The following is a 9,404-nucleotide window of genomic DNA, read 5'->3' as shown; positions in this document are numbered from 1 at the left end:
ATTGAGTCCGACTATATGTGATTATGAACAATTGATTTCAATTGGTTATAAGTATAATCAATTTGAGATCGATGATGTGTCATAATTTGATTGGTTAGGACTACATTTTATGGTAGGGTTGCACACACCTAATTAACTAGATAGTTAAACATTAATTACTCAATGAGTAATTTGTGCAATTATCTTTTAATTAGAGTAAATTTGGAACCAATTAAGTCTGAAATGGGAGTGATTGGAGCCATTTAATGTTAATTGGGAGCAAATTTGGGACCTATTAATGTTAACTGTGCTGAAACCATTTTCTAACAAATGACTTCTGCTCACCATTTCATCGATATTTCTCAACATATTTTAAATCTATGAATGAGGTTAATTTTCCCAGAAACTAGACATCCAGGGCTTTAATTTGAGTACAAGAACGAGACAATTCCGATCAGAATTGAGTCAGATATGATTTTTTGAAGTTGGCTCTATAGGCTGTTACAGAAGCTATATGAAAACCGAATTTTGGTTTGCTCCTTACTCCCACCAATCTCTCCATTTAATGCACTAGATTTTTCCCAAGGCTAAAATGAGGTCTAGGTTCATGATTCTTTGACAACCCTCATTAAATGGCATTCCACTCATATTTCCTCCACCACTACTATATAAATCCTCACTCTCCTTCATTCCAAAAGACACAAACCAACCAAATTAGGAATCTATCGAGACGTTATTAGGTGTAGTAAGATGTATTGAATTTTAAGTAAAATGCTGATATGACAATCACTTATTGGATGGTGTAAAACATGGGTTTTACATTCCATCCTTATAGAATTTAATATCATAAATATAAGTTGAAACATTGAATTATATCCTTACAGAATTTAATCTCTCACACACACACACACACACACATATATATATATATATATATAAGTTGAAATGTTGAATTATATAAAGGGAAATATCATAACTTACTTTTAGAGGTCAAAACATTTTAAAGCAATAACTTCAGCCAATAAGGAAACAATTGATAGCTTTAAAGACTCCAACGTATAGAATTATTTTGTAATCAATTAGCATGTATCTGAACCATTTTTTGAGATATCATGCATAAATACATTTAAGATCTTTGTAAATAAAGATGTCATATAGAAGACCATTTAAACAATAATTAAATATATAATATTTTAATAAAAATATTCCAACAGAATCACCCTTTTCTAATTGTTTAATTGCTTTTTAGTGTAACATTTCCTGTTTAAAAAAGCTAAAATATTGTCAAGAAGATCATATTCAAGGTTATTTCAATTACCACCGCATACCTTTGGTACGTTGGTCACTTCACAAGTATAAGTGCTTGTGGGGTGTGGAGGGTAAGAGTCGGGGTTTAAGTCTCCAAGAGAGAGCTTCACACAAATATACACTTAGATTAGGCTAGAATAGAAATTCTATTTTGTATTAAAAAAAAAAAAAAAGGTTATTTCAATTGAACTTAAAAAAATTTGAGAAGGGTTCAAAATTTTATTTTAAATGATCAAAACAAAATTATTTTAAATTATTATACATAATTCTTTATTTTTTTGCTAACTCAAGGGGTTCATTTGAACCCCCTAAGCTTCACTTCCCGCCACCCCTGCTTAGTACACTAGAGGATTGAACCAAAACTTTTGAGATATCATGCATAAATACATTTAAGATCTTTGTAAATTAAGATGTCATATAGAAAACCATTTAAACAATAATTAAATATATAATATTTTTATAAAAATATTCCAACAGAATCACCCTTTTCTAATTGTCTAATTGCTTTTTAGTGTAACATTTCCTATTTAAAAAGGCTAAAATATTGTCAAGAAAATCATATTCAAGGTTATTTCAATTGAACTTAAAAAAAAATTGGGTTAGGGTTCAAAATTTTATTTTAAATGATCAAAACAAAATTATTTTAAATTATTATACATAATTCTTTTATTTTTTTGCTAGCTCAGGGGATTCATTTGAACCCCTTAAGTTTCACTTCCCACCGCCCCTACTTAGTACACTAGAGGATTGAACCAAAGCTTAACTCTAAATGCTTATTACAATAACTAAAAGTCTTATAACTTAACTAGTTGGCACCTCTCCTGGTCAAGGTTATCAAAATCAAGATCCTACACAAGATCGTGAGAGTTAGGTGAGATCGTGGATCGTAAGATTAGATCGTAGATTGTAAAATCCTACATTATTTGAGGGAAAAAAACATATTGGTATGTTAAATAATCACATAAATTATACATTTATTCATAAATAAATAAATAACCAAAAATTTGCATCTATTTGATGTAATTACCATACATCACTACATCCATTTGTAAGCAACATTTAAAGAGGCCAAAATTTCAAAACGTAACACTCTATTAGGATGTTATTTTTCATTTGTGTCCAACTAAGTCTTTTGTCAAGTTAAAAAACATTACAAGAAACTAAGATCGTTTGAAATCGTCAGAATCGTACAATCCTAAACGATCGTAAAGATCCTTGAAAGATCTGAATCATTTTGGGCAAGTGAGATCGTAAAATCATAGGATCGTAGGATTCAGATCGGAATTTTGACAACCATGCTCCCGATGTTTCTTATTGAGACATCCATAATTCAAATATCTCTTACTCAATTGTAACTGTTGAATTTTTCCTTGGAAAAAAAAAAAAAAGATTTTGAATACAAATGCAATGCTTAATTTTCTATATAGAGATTTCGATAATTATTTCATGCAACCGATGCATGGATCTTTCCTTTTAAAATGTGTAGACCATAAAATTGCATGGGCGATTCTTTTTTTCTTTTTTTCTTTTTTTTTTGTTTTGAAATGGGAGACTCATATGCTATAAGAGGACATATGCGAGGAATGATACAAATATCCAATATATGAAATACCATCTCATATAGATTCTACAAAAATAAAATTTAAGGGAAGGGGGTCAAAGAGCTTGCATGCACTTCAATATGAGGAGAGATTTGCACATTATGTCACTCTCTTGACTTTTAAAAATGAATCATTAAGCCATTACTAATGAAGAGGTAAAAACATATGGCGTGACTTTTTAATTGGAATAGCTTTTGAGCTTGAAAATCAAGCATGTGAAGTTGGACCTTTGCAATTATAGCAAAAGACATCCTAAGGCCGGAAAAGGGCTTAGATACTTAGAAATGATATGTATTAAGTTTCATGTATTAGCTTCCCAAGAAAATGTTTTCAAGAAAAGTTAACGGATGTTCTAAGTGCGTTGATTTAGTAAATATTTTTAGAAAATTTTTATGGAAAAAGATAAAAACAACTTTTTTTATATTTTTCATAAAAGTAGTATAAAAACCTTCCCAAAATTGTCTATTAACAAACAAGCCATCAACCTTTGGAATGTATTCCTCACATGAGTTAACAACCATTTAATTTTCCAAAATTTTTTGAATGATTTTTGTAGTTAGTCAACCGTTTTTTGAAAAATAATTGAGAATAAATTCAAAAAGGATGTAGTGTATAAGGGGACTTTTACACACTCAAATAATAATGTGCCACAACAAGTTTTTGGTGAATAAAAGATTAGATTCTACTACACCAAATCACATTCTCACTCAAACACTATCACCGAATAAAATAACTAGAAATTGAAATCAGAAAACCAAATCCTAAACCATTCTTCATGTACAAACAGCGTTGAAGAGCTAAGAAGCCTCTAGCCGTCTGGTGAAGACATGAATTTGGTCTTCCGTTTTAATTTTCTCAAGTGGATGAAGTGTAATAATCAAAAAGCAAAGAACATCATTGTTGATATCATATTTTTCTACTCTCATTTTGTGTGCATAATACCATTTTTAACCGAAAATGTCAAAATTCACATTTTCCACATCAAGGCTATGAGAATGATGAAAGTGATCTCAATTATCCCGTTTGGATGACCAAATGCCCAATTTATAGTATTGGTGTAAAATGACCAAAATACCCTTTCAAGACAAAATTAGTCTAAGTTGGCCTAACAATTAAAAAAAAAGTCTAAATTTTCACCGAATCTTATCATTTCTCATCAATATCCATAATTTGGAAAGTTTTCTCCAAATTTATTCAAGTTTGACTTTGTTCAACTAGGACTCGGTTCAAAATTAGTTGAAATTCAACCATCCAACTGGGATAAAATTAAGATCATTTTATGATTCATCAGATTCCCTTGAAAATAACTGTTCATGGACCTTGATCGAAATGAAACGAGCAAAATATCGTAGAAATGTTGAAAAAGTACCTAAAAATATTTTGTCAAATTTTTAAGAAATTAAAATCTTTAAGTTTGATTATAATCCAATCCCAATTGAATTATAATCAAACGACAACCAATTGTCTCAAATGAAAAATCGTTGAAATGGTCTCATCATGAATTACAAATTAGCATAATTGAATTTTGGAAATTCCACTCAATTAAAAAGAATGTTGCAAGAAACCATGTTGAAAATTTTGGATTAAAAATAGGTTTTCACACTACGTTCTATAGCACATAACTCACTCAATATGAAAATTGGATCCGAAAAATATAGAGCTTTTTTTTTTTTTTTTTTGAAAACGGAATAAACTTTCATTTATTTAACTGTGAAAAATCATAATACAGTGCTTCTAACACAGGTGGAGGATTATCCTCTATCCAATACATGTCTTCATGTAAATATTTTGCATATCTCGCTAGCCTATGTGCCACAGAATTAGTTGCTCTCCTCATGTAGCTGAACAATACCTTTCGAAAACTCTGTGTGAGCCATTTGATATCTTGGATGATATGACCCAGCCATGAATGGTCCGTCTCTGATCGCTGCATAAACTATTACTATTTTAATAATCTCTTTTTCTATATACCGTTAAAAACGCATTTAGTGATATTCCCAATTTTAAGATAGGCTCGATGGATTTTACTATGTTGATTAACAAGATATTCTAATATTATTAGTTGTAACTCAAGATTACATTCTAAAAAACAATATCTATTTGTTTAGGTTAACATCTGTGAGCTACCTAGGAGATTTTTTTGAGTTATCTAAGATGTTCGTTGTCAAAATTTTTGGCATTTGGACAAATAAATGATAATCCAAATATAAATAGGTAACTACCTTTAAAAAATTATATAAGTAGATAACCCAATACAATAAATACGTATAATATAATAATATAACATAAACTAAAACAATTAAAAATATATATATATTCTTTTGCAAATAAATAGATTAAGCAAACCTATTTCTATTCTAATATAATAATATTATATATGTGATTATAAAAATAAAAATAATATTATATATGTGAAATGCTGTACAACTGTACAGCAGTTCACTCGCTAGTCACTATTACGCATAAATTCACAAGTTCTGATTTTTTTTTTTTTTTTTTTTTTTTTTCCTTCTGAAAGTAGATTGTATTATTACTGCCTCAACACATCAACACATTCATAGAGTGAAAGAGAGAAAGAAAGAAGATTTGCCAGTGGTTGCTGGCGATGAATGCCATGACGGACTCACAGTGAGGCGAGCGGCGTCGCTGTGACTGACATGCAAGCGCCGAGAGGGGGCAGTCAACACAGTAACCCTAACAGCAGACAAACCTGTTTGCTCTTTTCTTCCATATGTTAGGATTAAGAGGGCTTGGGCTGACTGGCTAAGCAATGGGCCAGATGACTTTTTTTTTTTTTTTTAATTACCAAATTTAATTTTTTGGCATGTATTTTTGGTACTTTTTTTTTTTTTTTTTTTTGGGTTTTTGTTTTACTTTTACTTGTACCGGACTGATTCAAAAATTCGAGGTTCAAATTCTAAATTTTTAGTTTTGTTTGATTTTTAATTTTATTGCCAATTATAAGAGAAAATTAATAGTAGAAAATTTGTAAAGTCAGGCTCCCTACTGCAAGCAGCCAATTACATGCTACCATATATTGGTATGGGAAATGTTAACAAGCACGTGCTTATTAAGATTTTTCTATATGGGTCTTACTTAAAAAGAAAGAAAAAAATTGTCAAAAAAATTACCAAAAAAGATTTTTTTAAAAAAATTTACCAAAAGCTGCTAAAAAAATTATTATTACTGCCAAAAGCTACCAAAAAAGTTTGTTGTTAGTGGGCACCGTAACACAACCCTATTGGTATTGGTAAAAGTTGGAAATATGGTTGTCAAAATCCTGATCTGGATCTTACAATTTTACAATTTCACCTACCCAAAACAATCTGAATCTTTCAAGAATTTTTGTGTTCTTTTAGGATCGTACGATTCTAACGATCCCAAAGGATCTTGGTATCTTGTAATCTTTTTTAACTTGACAGAAGGCTCAATTGGATCCAAATGAAAATAACATCTCAATAGACTAAGTTTTGCTATTCTAATGTAGAGTGACAAGAATGTCAGTTAGATTCAAATAAAAAATAATATCCTAATAAAGTGTCACGTTTTGAGATTTTTGGCCTCTTTAAATGATACTTACAAATTGATGTAGTGATGTATGGTAATTACATAAAATAGATGCAAACTTTTGGTTTTTTTTATGAATGAATGTATAATTTATGTGATTATTTAACATACCAATGTGTATTTTTTTATTTTTTTCTCAAATAATGTAGGATCTTACGATCCACAATCTGATATTACAATTCACGATCTCACCTGCCTGCCACGATCCTATATAGGATTCTGATTATGACAACTTAAGTTGGAACAAGTTTGGAGAGAAACCCTTCAAACTCATATATCTTTTTACTAGGTGTGAATTTTAAAAATCTAACCGTTGATTTGTTTATTTTTTATGTTAAGTATTTGTTTTTTTCCTAACATACATATAAAATTTCATTCAAATCAGAATTTTTTTTTTGAGATAAAAGGTAGAAATCTTGCTGATGATAAGTATACATGACATGTAACAACCTTGACCATTACAACAACACAAAGCCATAAAGGGAAACAGCAACTTGTTTGCAAACCAGACAATTATGTAGAAAAACACACACACACAAGGTCATGGCCATTACAATACACAGCTGGTTCTTAATCCAGCAATTTTGCAAAAAATACAAATGCAACAGCCAAAGCCATAAAATGGCCATGACTAGTGCAAGAGCTAGTTCTCAGTCTAGCAATTATGCAGAAAATACAAACACAAAGGCCAATGCCATACATTAAAAAAAAAAAAAAAAACAAAAAAAAACAAAAACAAAAAAACCCACAAAGAATGCACAAGCAAATCATTCAATTATTTGTTTGAGCAACTACCAATCTTTGATATTCTAGCAGAAATCCAAGTGCACAATCAAATATAGACTTGGGGTGAGTTTGGATATGTACAAAATAAAATTTATTTTGAGCATTCCAAATTGTCCACGCAATTACTGCCCATCTTTCCAATTCCTGTTGTAAAAGTTTATCTATTGATGAATCCTGTGATATCAGTGGGCTAAAAGTCTTAGGAGTTGATGAGTTTGTGACTGAATCCTGAGAAAACAAACAGAAAAATCAGAGGAGACCGGTGGAAGCCGGCCAAGAACCCTCCGATGGTAAAGTTAGCCTTTTTTGTGATTCTCAGTAAATTGGAAGTCTCAGAATCATAATCAGAATGCCTTACTCTTTCATTGGCGAGCGTTTATATAGCATGCGGGGAGCGGTTACTTGTTTGGTAACCGTTCCTATGGTTGAGGAATCCAAGAGGCTCGGAGGTAACTTCCATAACTGCTGTGGAAGTTAGATTATTTAAGTCTGCATTTCACAATGGTTGGACTTGACTAGCGACGATACGTTTTCTCTCACACCTGGTGGAGACATGTTAGTAGTGTAGTAACCTCGTCCGTCCTTTAAGGACAGACGGACGAGGTTGGACTTAGGCGAGGATCTCCCTTCTTCCTGTCTTTTCTTTGGACAACACCTATGGACGAGAAAAGACTTCGAACGAATTTTTATTGCACATCATCTATCAACCAACAAAATAACATGAAGATATCTTGAGCATTGTTAGAGCATTTCTAAATCTTTCCTCGGCAAAGGGCCCATACATTTCTTGCAAAAGGACATTCCCAAAGCAAGTGTGTAGCAGACTCAAATTGTTGACAGCAAAACTCACACTGTGGGTCAATTTTTGCGTTTCGGCGATGCAAGTTTTCCCTAGTAAGCAAAATATTTGAACATGATCTCCATACAAACATAGATACTTTCGGTGGTACATTCAAACCCCACAACCTTCTCCATATTCCACCGTCAACCACCATCCTTAAGTGTTCAACCTATGATTGCTCTTTCATCCGTTCTGCTACCTAGGAAACAAATGTTATTTACTATTTAATCAATAAACTTATTTTTTTTACACAATTTTAGATTACAAAATCTTGAAATTTAAACATTTGATATATCAATTGACCTTTGATATTTTTCAAATTTTACAAGCAGATACATCCAATACAAGGTTAGATTTTTCAAAATTCACTCTCGACATAGTTAAAAGAGTTCCGAAAGAAACCTTTTTCCCAAAAGTTGTGACTTTTAGCGGGAGTTTTTTGCTAAAAGTTGTGACTTTTACTGAAAGAAACCTCTTTGATCTAATTTTCCAACTAGCATGCATTTGGGAGAGAATATCGTTAGTTCTTATGCGTTAGAAACGATTTAGTAAAATAGCATCTTGAGTCTCTTAGACATGAGTTCACTGTAGCAACTCTAGCCTAAAAGACTCGAGTTCTATGTGTTGGCACAGCTGAGGTGGAGTTTAAAATCCACGTGGAACTTGAGTTTTAGGCACTTGAGTTTCGTGGAACTTGAGTTTTAGACACACGAGTTATGTTTTTTCCTTCTTTGTTTTCCCCTTCGCCCTATTCTCTTCGGACCACCATGGCCAACGATTTCTCTAACTCTCAAAACCCCAAATCCACTTCCGAAGACAACAAACCTAGAAAACAACAAAACCAAGCAACAATACCAGATAGAAACATCAAACCCAAGCGCGCTCCGGTGCCAAGATCAACAAACGCAAGCTTAGGGAGCCGCTCTAGTGCCGAGATTGTGATTTTTGGGTTTGGGTTTTTGATCTGGTGCCAAGATATTATGAATCCATGGGTTTGGGTTGTTGCTCCGGTGCTGAGATTTGATGAATCTGTGGGTGAGGTACAAGGAGAAAAGGAAGAACAAGGAGAACAAAGGAAGAAAGGAGAAAATGAAGAAACGAAACTCGAGTGTTTAAAACTCGAGTTCTACGTGGTTCCATGTGGAAAATTGTCCACGTTAGGTGTTTCCTAGCTCCAGAACTCGAGTTCCACCCTAAACTCAAGTTTTTAAAACTCGAAATGCTATTTTCCAAATTTGTTTTGCCAACATGCCCATTAACAATATTCTAAGAAATTTAAAGTTAAATGAAAAAAAAAAAAATTCGAGTCCAACAATCTTTTT

This window comes from Quercus lobata, chromosome 5, assembly GCF_001633185.2.
Source record: "Quercus lobata isolate SW786 chromosome 5, ValleyOak3.0 Primary Assembly, whole genome shotgun sequence".
Taxonomy (NCBI): domain Eukaryota; kingdom Viridiplantae; phylum Streptophyta; class Magnoliopsida; order Fagales; family Fagaceae; genus Quercus; species Quercus lobata.
The sequence above is the reverse complement of the archived record's forward strand: the minus strand, read 5'-3'. Positions refer to the sequence as shown.